We start from the raw sequence: 18329 nt of genomic DNA, 5'->3' as shown, positions 1-18329 counted from the left end.
GTGAAAACAATTATGAATCTTTTCTTTGACAGTACCAATGTGAAATGGTTTGCTCTTTATCATACTAACCTATCTCAGGAAGTTCCGTTATGTTCTGTGTGATTGAAGTTCTCAAGTTTTGGGTGAGATATAGATATGAGGAGAATAAGGAGTGAGAATACCCTAAGCTTGGGGATTCCCAAGGCACCTCAAGGTAATATTCAAGGAATATTCAAGCAACTAAGCTTGGGGATGCCTCGGAAGGCATCCCCTCTTTCGTCTCCAACATTATCGGTAACCTCACTTTGAGCTATATTTTTATTCTTCACATGATATGTGTTTTGCTTGGAGCGTCATTTTCTTCTTAGGATTTGCTTGCTGTTATTTATAATAATGTTTTGCATCTTTATTTTCAATAAAAATGTCAAGGATAGCCTTTACCATGCTTATCTTGCAAGTATATGAGTTGCTGTTTCAAAACGGAAAGTTTATCGATGTTGCAAAAATTCCTGAGCAAAGCCAGAATGTGATAAAATGTTGAAACTATTTGCACAGTAAGCTCTGATAAATTTTCTATAGTGTTGTAAATTTCCATAATTTTTGGAGTTAGGGAAGTATTGATACTCTTGCATTCTTTACAGCATGTACTATTTTGGCAGATTGTTGTTATATTTGCATTATCTGCATATGTTTGCTTGTTTATTCTATTTGAGGATAGGAGTATTAAATATGCAGTGGCATTTAGTATGCAAGGTTGAATAATAATTTTTGAGATTTGCTACAGTAGAGAGTGATAAGGTTTTTGCCTTGGTTTATACTAACTTATCTCACGAGTTCTTGTTGAGTTTTGTGTGGATGAAGTTTTTAAGATTTAGGGAAACCGTGATATAAAAGGAATTAAGGAGACACAAAATCTTAAGCTTGGGATGCCCAAGGCATCCCAAGATAATATTTCAATAAGTCTCAAGCATCTAAGCTTGGGGATGCCCCGGTAGGCATCCTACCTTTCTTCATTAACAATTATCTGTTAGTATCGGTTGAGCCTAAGTTTTTGCTTCTTCACATGATGTGTGCTATCCTTGGAATGTCATTTTGTTATGTTCTGCTTGTTTTTTTTAATAAAATACTTAGATCTGAAACTTTTAAATAAGAGAGAGTCATCACATAGATATCTATTTACTTAACTACTCGCATGATCTTCACTTATATCTTTTTGGAGTAGCTTGTCATTTACTCTAGTGCTTCACTTATATCCTATGAGTAAATTGTTGAATAAATTGAATGTAATGAAGTTGAAATTGTATGTTCATATCATACCTAGTGGTAGCTTCACATTGGGTTTATAAAGTGAAATCTTTTGAAGCTTGACAATCACAATATTGGTCATACAAGCAATTCATGAATGGTTAGTAGAAGGAAGAGAACTTTCACATGCAAATACACTATCTTCGAAATATTTTGTGATTGTGAGCCCCCATAAAAATATTATATGCCAAAATTGTTGATGTTGGACAAGGAAGACAACGTGATGATTTATGTTTGTTCATATTCACATAGAAGTTATATTGTCATAGATCCTTCAACATGAGGTGCTTGCCCCCCATCTTTGCTAGCCAAAAATTCCGCACCAAGTAGAGATACCACATGTGCATCCAAAAACCCTTGAACCCAAATCTTATATTCAAGTGTCCAACATTCCAACCTAAGGATTGAGTCAGATCCTTCAAGTAAGTTGTCATCAGTGCAATAAGGCATTAAAATTAGTTCTAAAGTGTTAGATCATTTAGTGTAAGAGAAAATTGAGCGTTGTACGAACTTGTGATGACAAATAATAAAAGTGACAAACTACATAATAAAGGTTGTTGTCACAAGGGGCAATATAACGTGACGTTCTTTTGCACTAAGAGGTTGAGCATACAAACAAAAAGCGCATGGGAACCTTTGCTACCCTCCGCGAAGGGCTTACCTTTTACTTTTATGTATTTACTTTCATGCAAGAGTGAAAGTTTTTCTTTCTATTCCTTTTTATTTTTATCTTTTGGCAAGCATCATCTGGTGACGAAAGATCTAGGCACATATATCCAGTTGGATATGGGTAGCATGAGTTATTATTGTTGACATCACCCTTGAGGTGAATACGTTGGGAGGCGAAATTATAAGCCCCCATCTTTCTATGTGTCCGGTTGAAACGTTTTGCTCATGTGTATGCGGTGAGTGTTAGCAATCATAGAAGACTATATGATGGTTGAGTATGTGGAGCTCGTACTTAGGCTCTGTTGAATAAGTTGAATTGCAATTGTTTGATGACTAAGAATATAGGTTGTTGAGTTTCAAGAGCATTCATTGTTTGAACCTTAACATGTGAATTGTTTGCTACTTTAACATGAGGAGTTTTATGAGAAAGAATTGGTATTATGATGTTAGGAAAAGTGATTGAAATTATCATTGATCAAACTTATGCACTTTGCTAGCATTCACACTTCATAAATTATTTCTTTTATCATTTACCTACTCGAGGACGAGTAGGAATTAAGATTGGGGATGCTGATATGTCTCCAACATATCTATAGTTTATGAAGTACTCATGTTGTTATATTATCATTCTTGATGTTTTACAATCATTTTATAGCAACTTTATATCATTTTTGGGACTAACCTATTGACCCAGTGCCCAGTGACAGTTGTTGTTTTTTGCTTGTTTTTTACATCGCAGGAAATCAATATCAAACAGCGTCCAAACACCGTGAAACTTTTTGTGGATTTTTTATGGACTAGAAGACATCCAGTGGGCCAGAGAAGCACTTGGGGGTTCCCCGAGGGGGGCACAACCCACCAGGGCGTGCCTGGGGGCCCTGGCATGCCCAGATGGGTTATGCCCACCTCAGTGGCCTCCCGCACCCCCTCTTTGCCCTATAAATCACCAAATACTCCAAAAACTCTCGGGGTGACCCTAGATCAGAAGTTCCGCCGCCGTCAGGGAATCGTCACCAAGGCCATCTTCATCATCTCGGCGGCCACCATGATGAGGAGGGAGTAGTCCACCCTCGGGGCTGAGGGTACCAATAGCTATGTGTTTAATCTCTCTCTCTCTCTCATGTGCTTGAGCTGTCATGATCTTAATGTATCGCGGGCTTTGTTAATATCAAATTATATGGTGATTTCCCCTCTCTTTCTTGTTGTGATGAATTGAGTTTTCCCTTTGATATTTCGTTATTATCGGATTGAATACATTTATGGATTTGAGAGCACTTGATATATGTCTTGCATATGAATACTCGTGGTGACATTGGGGTATCGTATTGATTCACTTGATATATGTTTCGGCACTCAAATCGTGGATTCTTGAGGTGACATTGGGGTAATCTATGCATAGTGGTTGATGCACGTTCTTGTCTTTGTTTCTCCCTTAGAAATCTTGGGGCACTCTTTGAGGTTCTTTGTGTTGGATTGAGTATTATGAATCTGAAATCATTTGGTGTTATTTTAGTACGAACTCTTGGATAGATCAATCTGAAAGAATAGCTTCGAGGTGGTTTCGTACCCTACAATTTCTTCTTATGTTCTCCGCTAGGTAGGAACTTTGGAGTGATTCTTCATCGCACTTTGAAAGATGGTTATATGATCCAATTATATTAGCATTGTTGAGAGATTGCACTAGCGAAAGTATGGACCCTAGGCCTCAGTTTCAAGCATTGCAATACCATTTGTGCTCTGTTTTATAAATTGCTACCTTGTTGTTTTTCATTTTTTTCTTATTACAAAAATCAATATCTACTATCCATATTACACTTGTATCACCATCTCTTCATCGAACTAGTGCACCTATGCAAATTACCATTGTATTTGGTGTGTTGGGGACACAAGAGACTTTTTATTATTTGGTTGCAGGGTTGTTTGAGAGAGACCATCTTCATCCTACACCTCCCATGAATTGATAAACCTTAGGTCATCCACTTGAGGGAAAATTGCTACTGTCCTACAAATCTTTGCACTTGGAGGCCCAACACGTGTTTACAAGAATAAAGTTGCATAGTACACATCACACGCCCACATTCTTCGCGCTCCACGTGCGTCGTCGGCACAATTTCACACTCAAAATACCATAGGCAGCTATGAGGCATATATCAATAAATCTAAAGCATGTGTTCGGCTAACCCGAACTTCGGAGTTGCCTTGTGTTCGGACGAACCGGGGGCCAATTCCGAAACTCCCCGCCCCCCCAAGCATAAAGCTTCATCAGCAGGATTCTCGCCCCTCAAGGTTTCATTGAACGTCCCAACCCCCAGCTCTCAGAAGCAAAGGCACAGACGTGCAGCAGGGCATAGTGAAGGCTTCGACTCACGCATCAAGGCCCTACGTAAACCTTTATTCTGTATTTTTTTCCTTTTTTACAAATAATTCCTTCGTAGTTCTAATTGTAAGGTTAGGCGTCTTGAGCCCACGAGAAATAATAAAAACGCCCTTTATGGTGTTCAGATATCCGCATCTTGCGAGTGTCTATTTCCTTTCCGATTCTTCCATCACTCTTCGAAAAGCCTGGCATGAAAACATGGTCGGTAAACTAACCTAGAGCTCGATTTCCCTATCAGCTCGGCACCCCAAGTCCGACACTACTTTCGGCTGAGTGTTCGGTGTCTCGGACATTGCAATATATGCATCAAGTTCCGAACTGTGTCTTAGGTCAATAGTTGGGTTGCCCGGCTCCTATGCTTGCCCCTTATGTTCCGCACGTTCGGCTAAGAGGGCAAAGGGAGAACCCCTGCGATTGTACTTCTGGCTCGCCCGGTCAAGTACTCAGGAGGAGAAAGCCGAAAACTGACCATCATGGAAACGCGAACCGATCAGCGATCTGTTGACGAGGTTTGACTCTAAAAATCATTGGTGACTTTGCCGTGTCACATGAAGGGTTCATCTTAACACAAACCATGTGATTGGAAAGGGCAGGCATTTGCCCCCAAGTACATAACAAAACACAGGGGCTAGTCCTTAGCCCCCACCGTCAAGCTCCTAAGGCTAAGTGAAAGCAGTAAAACCGAATAGTCTGATTGCCTAATTTTTCTCACGCGCTACCGCCTCCGGGTACCAAGACGTTGGATAAGGTTAACAGCGCAGAGACAAAACACCCCTCATGACAGTCACCTGGGGGCTAAAGTTGACGACTGGTAGCTTTGAGAATAAACATATGGCCGAATAGGAGTCAAAATTAAAATCATGACAATATAAAACAAGTCAGGCAAGACACATTATAAAGCATAAGCTCCAATTAGTAAAAACTTAATACAGTCATTCAAGCATTACATCTTTTGAACAGTTGCCCTTATCGCCCGCGCGCCATTCATCACATGTGCAAAGTACTGCTTAGGGCGGAGAAGCTCTTTTCCCTTGGGCGGAGGACCAGTGGCCATGTCCATTGGATTAATCTTCGGCCAATGCACCATGGTCTTTGCAAACGCAAGCCAGCTCGCCCCCTCAAGGCATGCTAAGTGCTTCATGGCATCAATCCGGAGCGGAGCCTCCCGCAGCTTCTATACAAGGCCGAAGTAGGTGTTTAGAATGGGCTCGGCGGGCCACAGACTGACATAGAGGTCCTTCACGGCCAGCTCAGACATCCGATGCATCTCCATCAGGTGCTTCATTTGATTGCTAAGGAGGGAAGGACGCTGGGAATCTAGAAACTGTGACCAGAAGAGCCATTGTGTGGAGTCCTCCTCGTGAGTACGATAGTGCTTCGTTGTGGCCGCCACATTCTTTGGAAGTTCGGTGATACGTCTCCAACGTATCTATAATTTTTGCTTGCTCCATGCTAGTTTGTCTACTATTTTGGACTATATTGGGCTTTATTTTTTCACTTCTATAATACTTTTGGGGCTAACCTATTAACCGGAGGCCCAGCCCAGAATTGTTGTTTTTTGCCTATTTCAGTGTTTCGAAGAAAGGGAATATCAAACGGAGTCCAAAACGGAATGAAACCTTCGGGAACGTGATTTTCCAACCGAACGTGATCCAGGAGACTTGGACCCTAGGTCTTCGTGAGCAAGCGAGTTGGATGCACACCCACTTAGTTTCTTTTGTAGAGCTTTCATATACTTATAGCTCTAGTGCACCCGTTGCATGGCAATCCCTACTCACTCACATTGATATCTATTGATGGGCATCTCCATAGCCCGTTGATATGCCTAGTTGATGTGAGACTATCTTCCCTCCTTTTGTCTTCTCCACAACCACCCTTCTATTCCACATAGTGCTATATCCATGGCTCACGCTCATGTATTGCATGAAGATTGAAAAAGTTTTGAGAATGTCATAAGTATGAAACAATTGCTTGGCTTGTCATCGGGGTTGTGCATGATTTAAATATTTTGTATGGGGAAGATGGAGCATAGCCAGACTATATGATTTTGTAGGGATAACTTTATTTGTCCATGTTATTTTGAGAAGACATGATTGCTTTGATTAGTATGCTTGAAGTATTATCATTTTTATGTCAATATGAACTTTTGTCTTGAATCTTTCGGATCTGAATATTCATATCACAATTAAGAAGATATACATTGAAATTATGCCAAAGTATCACTCCGCATCAAAAACTCTTTTTTTATCATTTACCTACTTGAGGACGAGCAGGAATTAAGCCTGGGGATGCCTGATACGTCTCCAACGTATCTATAATTTTTTATTGCTCCATGCTACTTTATCTACTCTTTTGGACTATATTGGGCTTTAATTTCCACTTTTATATTACTTTTGGGACTAACCTATTAACCGGAGGTCCAGCCCAGAATTGCGGTTTTTTGCCTATTTCAGTGTTTCGAAGAAACGGAATATCAAACGGAGTCCAAACGGAATGAAACCTTCGGGAACATGATTTTCCAACAGAACGTGATCCAGGAGACTTGGACCCTACTCCAAGCAGTGCCAGAGGTGGTCACGAGGGTGGAGGGCCCCCCCCCCCTTAGGCGCGCCCCCTACCTCGTGGGCCCCCTGACGCTCGACCGACGTACTCCTTCCTCCTATATATACCTACGTATCCCCGTACAATCAGAACAGGAGCCAAAAACGTAATTCCACAGCCGCAACCTTCTGTATCCACGAGGTCCCATCTTGGGGCCTGTTCCGGAGCTCCGCCGGAGGGGGCATCCACCACGGAGGGCTTCTACATCAACAACATAGCCCCTCCGATGAAGTGTGAGTAGTTTACTTTAGACCTTCGGGTCCATAGCTAGTAGCTAGATGGCTTCTTCTCTCTTTTTGGATCTCAACACAATGTTCTCCCTCTCTCCCGTGGAGATCTATTCGATGTAATCTTCTTTCTGCGGTGTGTTTGTTGAGACTGATGAATTGTGGGTTTATGATCCAGTATTATCTATGAAAAATATTTGATTCTTCTCTGAATTCTTTTATGTATGATTGAGTTATCTTTGCAAGTCTCTTCGAATTATCCTTTTTGGTTTGGCCAACTAGATTGGTAGTTCTTGCAATGGGAGAAGTGCTTAGCTTTGGGTTCAATCTTGCGGTGTCCTTACCTAGTGATAGAAAGGGTTGCAAGGCATGTATTGTATTGTTGCCATTGAGGATAACAAGATGGTTTTTTTTATCATATTGCATGAATTTATCCCTCTACATCATGTCATCTTGCTTAAGGTGTTACTCTGTTTTTACTTAATACTCTAGATGCATGCTGGATAGCGGTCGATGAGTGGAGTAATAGTAGTAGATGCAGAATCGTTTCGATCTACTTGCTTTGGACGTGATGCCTATATAAATGATCTTTTCCTAGATATACTCATAACTATGCTCAATTCTGTCAATTGCTCAACAGTAATTTGTTCACCCACCATAGAATATATATGCTCTTGAGAGAAGCCACTAGTGAAACCTATGGCCCCCGGGTCTATTCTCATCATATCAATCTCTATCGCTTTATTTACTTGCTTTGTTTTTACTTTGCCTTTTACTTTTACTTTGCATCTATCTATCAAAAATACCAAAAATATTATTTGTCATCTCTATCAGATCTCACTATCGTAAGTGACCGTGAAGGGATTGACAACCCCTAATCGCGTTGGTTGCGAGTTGCTATCATTTTGTGTAGGTACGAGGAACTTGTGTGTGGTCTCCTACTAGATTGACACCTTGGTTCTCAAAAACTGAGGCGAATACTTACACTACTTTGCTGCATCATCCTCTCCTCTTCGGGGAAATCCAACGCAGTGCTCAAGAGGTAGGAAGAAGAATTTCTGGCGCCGTTGCCGGGGAGGCTCACGCAATCAAGTCAACTATACCAAGTACCCATCACAATCCCTATCCCTCGCATTACATTATTTGCCATTTGCCTCTCGTTTTCCTCTCCCCCACTTCACCCTTGCCATTTTATTTGCCCTCTCTTTCCCAATCTCCTCCTCTCTTTCCCATTTGCTTTTTTCTCGTTGCCCTTCTGTTTGCTTGTGTGTTGGATTACTTGTTGCCATGGCGCAAGATAATACCAAATTGTGTGATTTCTGAATACCAATAATAATGATTTCCTTAGTACTCCGATTGCTCCTCTTAATAATGATGAGTCTTGTGAAATCAATACCGCTTTGCTGAATCTTGTTATGAAAGATCAATTCGCGGGCCTTCCTAGTGAAGATGTCGCTACTCATCTAAACAATTTTGTTGATTTATGTGATATGCAAAAGAAGAAAGATACGGATAACAATATTGTCAAATTGAAGTTATTTCCGTTTTCACTTAGAGATCGTGCTAGAGTTTGGTTTTCATCTTTGCCTAAAAATAGTATTAATTCTTGGAACAAGTGCAAAGATGCTTTTATCTCTAAGTATTTTCCTCCTGCTAAGACTATCACTCTTCGGAACAATGATAGAATTTCTCTTGAAATTGATTCTTTAAAACTTAGATCTATTACTCCTAAGCATGATATCAATGAGTCTCTCAAAGCCATGAGAATTTCCATTGATGAGTGCAAGGAAAGAACCGCTAGGATGCATGCTTCCAAAGATGCCTTTATTAAAGCGTGTTCTTCCAATTCCTATGAAAATCAAGATGAAGATCTAAAAGTTATTGATGTGTCCCCCATTAAATCTTTGTTTTTCAATATGAATCTTGATGAAACTGAAGATTATCTTCCTTTACCTAGAAGGCGTTTTAAGAATTCGGAGTTTCTAGATCTTGATGATGAATTTTATGAAAGTGGGATTGAAATAAATAAAAACCGTGATGTTGCTAAACCCACTATTTTGGATCCCAAGGAATTTAATTATGAAAATTTCTCTTTGATTGGTTGTATTTCCTTGTTGCAATCTGTGCTAGATTCTCCTCATGCTTATAGTCCAAATAAGGCCTTTATCAAACACATTGTTGATGCTTTGATGCAATCTTATGAAGAAAAACTTGAGTTGAGAGTTTCTATCCCTAGAAAACTCTATGATGAGTGGGAACCTACTACTAAAATTAAAATTAAAGATTTTGAGTTTCATGCTTTGTGTGATTTGGGTGCTAGTGTCTCTACTATTCCCAAAACTTTATGTGATTTGCTAGATTTCCATGATTTTGATGATTGCTCTCTAAACTTGCATCTTGCGGACTCCACTATTAAAAAGCCTATGGGAAGAATTAATGATGTTCTTATTGTTGCAAATAGGAATTATGTGCCCGTATATTTTATCGTTCTTGATATAGATTGCAATCGTTCATGTCCTAGTATTCTTGGTAGACCTTTCCTTAGAACGATTGGTGAAATTATTGATATGAAGGAATGGAATATTCGATTCCAATTTCCCTTAAATAAGGGCATGGAACACTTCCCTAGAAAGAAAATAAAATTACCATATGAATCTATCATGAGATCCACTTATGGATTGCCTACCAAAGATGGCAATACCTAGATCTATCCTTGCTTTTATGCCTAGCTAGGGGCGTTAAACGATAGCGCTTGTTGGGAGGTAACCCAATTTTATTTTGTGTTTTTTGTTTTTGCTTCTTCTTAGGAATAAATAATCCATCTAGCCTCTATCTGGATGTGGTTTTGTCATTTAATTAGTGTTTGTGCCAAGTAGAACCTATAGGATAACCTACGATGATAGTTGATTTGATTTTGCTGAAAAAACAGAAACTTTGCGTGCACGAATATAATTTTGTTAAATCACAGGAACGTGATTTTGCGTTGATTCTGTTTGCTGTTGTTCAATAAACAAATTTTCCAGGACTTCCTATTTTGTTAGAATTTTTAGAGTTCCAGAAGTTTACATTAGTTACAGATTGCTACAGACTGGTCTGTTTTTGACATATTCTGTTTTACGTGTGTTGTTTGCTTATTTTGATGAATCTATGGCTAGTAAAATAGTTTATAAACCATAGAGAAGTTGTAATACAGTACGTTTAACACCAATATAAATAAAGAATGAGTTCATTACAGTACCTTGAAGTAGTCTTTTGTTTTCTTTCTCTAACAAAGCTCACGAGATTTCTGTTAAGTTTTGTGTAGTGAAGTTTTCAAGTTTTGGGTGAATTCTTTTGATGGATTATGGAACAAGGAGTGGCAAGAGCCTAAGCTTGGGGATTCCAATGGCACCCCCAATATAATCCAATGACACCAAAAAGTCAAAGCTTGGGGATGCCCCGGAAGGCATCCCCTCTTTCGTCCACTTCCATCGGTAATTTACTTGGAGCTATATTTTTATTCACCAACATGATATGTGTTTTGCTTGGAGCGTCTTGTATTATTTGTGTCTTTGCTTTTTAGTCTACCACAATCATTCTTGCTGTACACACCTTTTGAGAGAGCCATACATGAATTGGAATTTGTTAGAATACTCTATGTGCTTCACTTATATCTTTTGAGCTTGATAGTTTTGCTCATAGTGCTTCACTTATATCTTTTGAGCTTGATAGTTTTGCTCATAGTGCTTCACTTATATCTTTTGAGCGTGATAATTTTTGCTCTAGTGCTTCACTTATATCTTTTATAGCACGGTGGTGGATTTTTTTTAAAGAAACTATTGATCTCTCATGCTTCACTTAGATTATTTTGAGAGTCGTTAATAGCATGGTAATTCGCTTAATGTTAATATACTTGGTGTTCAAGATATGTGAACCTTTCTTTTGAGTGCGTTGAATACTAAGATCAGTTTGATGCTTGATAATTGTTTTGAGATATGAAGATGGTGATATTAGAGTCATGCTAGTTAAGTAGTTATAAATTCATAGAATACTTGTGTTGAAGTTTGTGATTCCCGTAGCATGCACGTATGGTGAACCGTTATGTGATGAACTCGGAGCATGATTTATTTATTGATTGTCTTCCTTATGAGTGGCGGTCGGGGACGAGCAATGGTCTTTTCCTACCAATCTATCCCCCTAGGATCATGCGCGTAATACTTTGCTTTGATAACTTCTAGATTTTTGCAACAAGTATATGAGTTCTTTATGACTAATGTTGAGTCCATGGATTATACGCACTTTTTCCCATCCTTCCACCTTTGCTAGCCTCTCTAATACCGCGCACTTTTCGCCGGTATCATACACCCACCATATACCTTCCTCAAAACAGCCACCATATCTACCTATCATGGCATTTCCATAGCCATTCCGAGATATATTGCCATGCAACTTTCCACCATTCCGTTTAGTATGACACGCTCCATCATTGTCATATTGCTAGCATGATCACGTAGTTGACATCGTATTTGTGGCAAAGCCACCGTTTATAATTCTTTCATACATGTCACTCATGATTCATTGCATATCCCTGTATACCGCCGGAGGCATTCATATAGAGTCATACTTTGTTCTAAGTATCGAGTTGTAATTGTTGAGTTGTAAGAAAAATAAAGTGTGATGATCATCATTATTAGAGCATTGTCCCAACTGAGGAAAGGATGATGGAGACTATGATTCCCCCATAACTCGGGATGAGACTCCGGACGAAAAAAAAGAAAGAAAGAAAAGAGGCCAAAAAAAGAGAAAGTCCCAAATAAAAAAATGAGAGAAAAAGAGAGAAGGGACAATGCTACTATCCTTTTACCACACTTGAGCATCAAAGTAGCACCAAGATCTTCATGATAGAGAGTCTCTCATTTTGTCACTTTCATATACTAGTGGGAATTTTTTCATTATAGAACTTGGCTTGTATATTCCAATGATGGGCTTCCTCAAAATGCCCTAGGTCTTCGTGAGCAAGCGAGTTGGATGCACACCCACTTAGTTTCTTTTGTAGAGCTTTCATATACTTATAGCTCTAGTGCATCCGTTGCATGGAAATCCCTACTCACTCACATTGATATCTATTGATGGGCATCTCCATAGCCTGTTGATACGCCTAGTTGATGTGAGACTATCTTCCCTCTTTTTGTCTTCTCCACAACCACCCTTCTATTCCACATAGTGCTATATCCATGGCTCACGCTCATGTATTACGTGAAGATTGAAAAAGTTTTGAGAATGTCATAAGTATGAAACAATTGCTTGGCTTGTCATCGGGGTTGTGCATGATTTAAATATTTTGTGTGGGGAAGATGGAGCATAGCCAGACTATATGGTTTTGTAGGGATAACTTTATTTGTCCATTTTATTTTGAGAAGAAATGATTGCTTTGATTAGTATGCTTGAAGTATTATCATTTTTATGTCAATATGAACTTTTGTCTTGAATCTTTCGGATCTGAATATTCATATCACAATTAAGAAGATATACATTGAAATTATGCCAAAGTATCACTCCGCATCAAAAATTCTTTTTTTATCATTTACCTACTTGAGGACGAGCAGGAATTAAGCTTGGGGATGCCTGATACGTCTCCAATGTATCTATAATTTTTTATTGCTCCATGCTACTTTATCTACTCTTTTAGACTATATTGGGCTTTATTTTCCACTTTTATATTACTTTTGGGACTAACCTATTAACCGGAGGTCCAGCCCAGAATTGTTGTTTTTTTGCCTATTTCAGTGTTTCGAAGAAACCGAATATCAAACAGAGTCCAAACGGAATGAAACCTTCGGGAACGTGATTTTCCAACCGAACGTGATCCAGGAGACTTGGACCCTACTTCAAGCAGTGCCAGAGGCGGTCACGAGGGTGGAGGGCCCCCCCCTTAGGCGCGCCCCCTACCTCGTGGGCCCCCTGACGCTCCACCGACGTACTCCTTCCTCCTATATATACCTACGTATCCCCGTACAATCAGAACAGGAGCCAAAAACCTAATTCCACTGCCGCAACCTTCTGTATCCACGAGGTCCCATCTTGGGGCCTGTTCCGAAGCTCCACCGGAGGGGGCATCCACCACGGAGGGCTTGTACATCAACACCATAGCCCCTCTGATGAACTGTGAGTAGTTTACTTTAGACCTTCGGGTCCATAGCTAGTAGCTAGATGGCTTCTTCTCTCTTTTTGGATCTCAAGACAATGTTCTCCCTCTCTCTCATGGAGATCTATTCGATGTAATCTTATTTTTGCGGTGTGTTTGTTGAGACTGATGAATTGTGGGTTTATGATCCAGTATTATCTATGAAAAATATTTGATTCTTCTCTGAATTCTTTTATGTATGATTGAGTTATCTTTGCAAGTCTCTTCGAATTATCCTTTTTGGTTTGGCCAACTAGATTGGTAGTTCTTGCAATGGGAGAAGTGCTTAGCTTTGGGTTCAATCTTGCAGTGTCCTTACCCAGTGACAGAAAGGGTTGCAAGGCACGTATTGTATTGTTGCCATCGAGGATAACAAGATGGGGTTTTTATCATATTGCATGAATTTATCCCTCTACATCATGTCATCTTGCTTAAGGTGTTACTCTGTTTTTACTTAATACTCTAGATGCATGCTGGATAGTGGTCGATGAGTGGAGTAATGGTAGTAGATGCAGAATCGTTTCGATCTACTTGCTTTGGACGTGATGCCTATATACATGATCATTGCCTAGATATACTCATAACTATGCTCAATTCTGTCAATTGCTCAACAGTAATTTGTTCACCCACCGTAGAATATCTATGCTCTTGAGAGAAGCCACTAGTGAAACCTATGGCCCCCGGGTCTATTCTCATCATATCAATCTCTATCGCTTTATTTACTTGCTTTGTTTTTACTTTGCCTTTTACTTTTACTTTGCATCTATCTATCAAAAATAGCAAAAATATTATTTATCATCTCTATCAGATCTCACTATCGTAAGTGACCATGAAGGTATTGACAACCCCTAATCGCGTTGGTTGCGAGTTGCTATCGTTTTGTGTAGGTACGAGGGACTTGTGTGTGGTCTCTTACTGGATTGATACCTTGGTTCTCAAAAACTAAGGGAAATACTTATGCTACTTTGCTGCATCATCCTCTCCTCTTCGGGGAAATCCAACGCAGTGCTTAAGAGGTAGCATTCGGCGAAGATGCCTGCGGAGCGCCAGACCCGCGTCAGCAGGGCGAATCTGTTGCCTCCGAACACACTCTAAAGTAAGTATTTCTTACCATTTGCAGTTTGCCCGACATGGCGGAGCTCTTCCCGAACACCTCGCGCTTTGGTCCTCGCCACCTGGAGCTCCTTCTCTACCTTGGACAGCTAGGAGGATTGCTCCTCCTCCTCCTTCTGAAGGACCTCCAACTTCTTGGCGGCATCCTGGAGCTCCAATAGCACTTCGGTTAATCGAGCCTCATGCTGCTCACCAGCGAGCTTGGCCTTCTCAAGCTCGACCACCGCCTTGTCAGCGGCCGTTTTCTTTGCGGCTGCCTTTGCCTCGGCTTTCTTCAGGGCCTCTCTCAAGCCCTCAACCTCGGCAGCGGCAGCTACAAAATTATCACGATAACGGATTAGCATACAATCAGGATCTTCAATATCCGGCATCAAGCAAATACACATCTTATCAAAGGTCTTACCTTGCACCTCGTAAAGTCGTTTGTTGACAAGGTCAAGATCTTTATCGGAATGCTTGAGCTTCCGATCCATCTCCTCTAGTGCTGCGGCATTAGCTGCCGCAGCCACGAAAGATGCCTGCATCAGAAAAAGAAATGTCGACATTGTTAATCGGCCTACCGAACTTGATCCTTTGCTGGCTTCTCCAAAGTCCTTGCAGTGTCTCGGGGGCTGCTATGTATACGGCCTACCCAAACTAAAGAATACAACTGCTTTATGAGAAAAGAGCATTAATTAACTTACCACAAAGCCTGTCAGAAGGCCTTGGACAATGTCGTTCTATCCAAATTGGACGGACCGAACACCTTGCATGACCACACTCATAAGAGGGCGGTGCCCATCAATGATGGTGGAGTTGTTCACCAACTCCTCCAGGGCGTCCGGTCAGCCAGCTGCCGCCCGTTTGGAGGTGTTCGGCATTGGCGTTGGCTCCCTGGCCCCTTCTCCACTGGAAGGAGGAACTTGTGCTGTAGAGGGTCTTGGGGGCTCGGGAGCGGACGACTGATGGGATCCGGATGGTCCGGACCCCTTCACGCGTTATCAAGGAGGGATGCCCCCTGGTCTTCAATGACCGAGGCATTGGCCTCGGTCATGGTGGCGTCGACCTCCTCCCCTGAGTTCAGAGGAGGAGGGGTCTTTCGCGACACCACCTTTCCAACCTCTTCTGGGACTGGAGGAGGTGCAGAACGTGAGCCACTGTCCACCAGTTCAGCGGGCAGGGACGTCCCTTCCAAGGCCTCCTCGGAAGGGTGGCCACGCAAATGGCTACACCGCCAAAAGAAACAATCAATCTACATTCTACGAGGGACTGCTGAAAGATAGATCAATTAAAAATGTCGCGATATGTACCTCGTCGCATGGGGCTTGACACTGGGTCTCCTCTCCGAAACCTTGTCGGAGTCTGAGCTGTCAGACAGGACCAGCTTAGGCCGGCACCGTATCTTCGAGGTAGGAGAAGGTTGAACCTCTTCGACGTCCTCAGGCGCCGCCCTCTTTTTGGAGCGTGAGGAGGCGCTCTCATCCTCATCCTCATCCCCATCATGTACGAATGCGGCCGCAGTGTCCCCAGACCGGTTGCCCGGACGAGCCCTGCGGCGGAGGCCCGCCCTGGCCTCAGGTACTTCTTTCTTCTTGCCCTTCTTGTTCGGTGCCTTATAAGGCACCACAACCAACAGTTGTTCCAGCTGCTTGATACGTCCATTTTGCATGATGTGTTATATTGATATTTATTGCATTATGGGTTGTTATTACACATTATGGCAGCATACTTATGCCTTTTCTCCCTTATTTTACAAGGTCTACACAAAGAGGGAGAATGCCGGCAGTTGGAATTCTAGACCTGAAAGGAGCAAATTCGAGAGACCTATTCTGCACAACTCCAAAAGTCCTGAAACTTCATGGAGAATTATTTTGGAATATATAAAAAATGTTGGGCGAAGAAACCACCTGAGGGAACCCACTAGGCAGCCACAAGGGTGGGTGGCGCGCCCTACCTCCTAGGCGCGCCTCCCTGCCTTGCCGCCCACCTGGCAGGGCCCAGTGCCCATCTTTGCTATATGAAGGGTTTTTACCTAGAAAAAGCAAGAGGAAGCTTTCAGGATGAAGCGCCGCCGTCCCGAGGCGGAACTTGGGCAGAACCAATCTAGGGCTCCGGCAGAGCTGTTCTGCCAGGGAAACTTCCCTCCCGGAGGGGGAAATAATCGTCATCGTCATCGCCAACGATCCTCTCATCGAGAGGGGCTCAATCTCCATCAACATATTCACCAGCACCATCTCCTCTCAAACCCTAGTTCATCTCTTGTATCTGATCTTTGTCTCAAAACCTCAGATTGGTACTTGTGGGTTGCTAGTAGTGTTGATTACTCCTTGTAGTTGATGCTAGTTGGTTTAATCCGTGGAAGATCATACGTTCAGATTCTTAATGCTATTTAATACCCCTTTGATTATGAACATGAATATGCTATTTGAGTAGTTACGTTTGTCCCTGAGAACGTGGGAGAAGTCTTGTTATAAGTAATCATGTGAATTTCGTATTCGTTCGATGTTTTGATAAGATGTATGTTGTCTTTCCTCCAGTGGTGTTATGTGAGCGTCGACTACATGACACTTCACCATGATTTGGGCCTAGGGGAAGGCATTGGGAAGTAATAAGTAGATGATGGGTTGCTAGAGTGACAGAAGCGTAAACCCTAGTTTATGAGTTGCTTCGTAAGGGGCTGATTTGGATCCATATGTTTCATGCTAGATTTATCTTAATTTTTCTTTCGTAGTTGCGGATGCTTGCGAGAGGGGTTAATCATAAGTGGGAGGCTTATCCAAGGAAGGGCAACACCCAAGCACCGGTCCACCCTACATATCAAATTATCAAAGTAACGAACGCAAACCATATGAGCATGATGAAAACTAGCTTGACAGTAATTCACATGTGTCCTCGGGAGCACTTTTCTTTATATAAGAGTTTGTCCAGGCTTGTCCTTTGCTACAAAAAGGATTGGGCCACCTTGCTGCACCTTAGTTACTTTTATTACTTGTTACCCGTTATGATTTATCTTATCACACAACTATCTGTTACCGATAATTCCAGTGCTTGCAGAGAATACCTTGCTGAAAACCGCTAGTGATGTCCTTCTGCTCCTCGTTGGGTTCGACACTCTTACTTATCGAAAGGACTATGATAGATCCCCTATACTTGTGGGCCATCACTACTCTGATCGGGGCTCTTCAGGCAGCGGTGCTAGGCCATTGATCTTCTCGGCCTTGGTGACCCAGCCCTGCAAAATCCGCATAGAGGTTCATACCGAATCGTATGCGGCGTGAATATCCAAATACACGTTGAAGATGAATGTTTCTCACCTCCTTTGGGGGGTTAGTGGCCTCACGGCCGACGTCCTTCCCCTCGACCGACCACTCCTTCTAAGGCTTGAATAGCTGGCCCGATATTGTATCATGCATGGGTTGTGCCAAAGAGGTGTTGCACGATGGCCGGATCCTCGGGCTCCTGCTCCCACATTGGTTTGGTCCTCTCCTGGCAAGGGAGGAGTCGGCAGTTGAGTATGATCTGGACCACGCCGACTAGCTTCGCACCGATCTCCATTATGCTGATGACACGCTTCTACAACGCCTTTGCTTGAGCAACGCACCCCCAGTCCAGACTCATGGTGGTCCACGAGCCAGTCTGGTAGGGGGTCCAGACCAGAATATGCGAGCCGCTCCCCAGGCGACATCCCTTGGCTCAGTGATGTAGAACCATTCCTTTTGCCACACCTTAACGGTGTCGATGAACTTGCCCTCCAGCCACGGGACCCGCGTCCGCTTGCTGATCGTGGCACCACACAGTCCGCGTGGTCACCGCCCACCACCTTGGGCTTGATGTTGAACACCTTCAGCCATAGGTCGAAGTGTGGCCGGACTCGAAGGGGAGCTTCATAGAAAATGATGAAGGTCGAGATGTGGAG

This window comes from Triticum aestivum, chromosome 7B (assembly GCF_018294505.1).
Source record: "Triticum aestivum cultivar Chinese Spring chromosome 7B, IWGSC CS RefSeq v2.1, whole genome shotgun sequence".
Taxonomy (NCBI): Eukaryota; Viridiplantae; Streptophyta; class Magnoliopsida; order Poales; family Poaceae; genus Triticum; species Triticum aestivum.
This window is presented reverse-complemented; position numbering follows the sequence as displayed.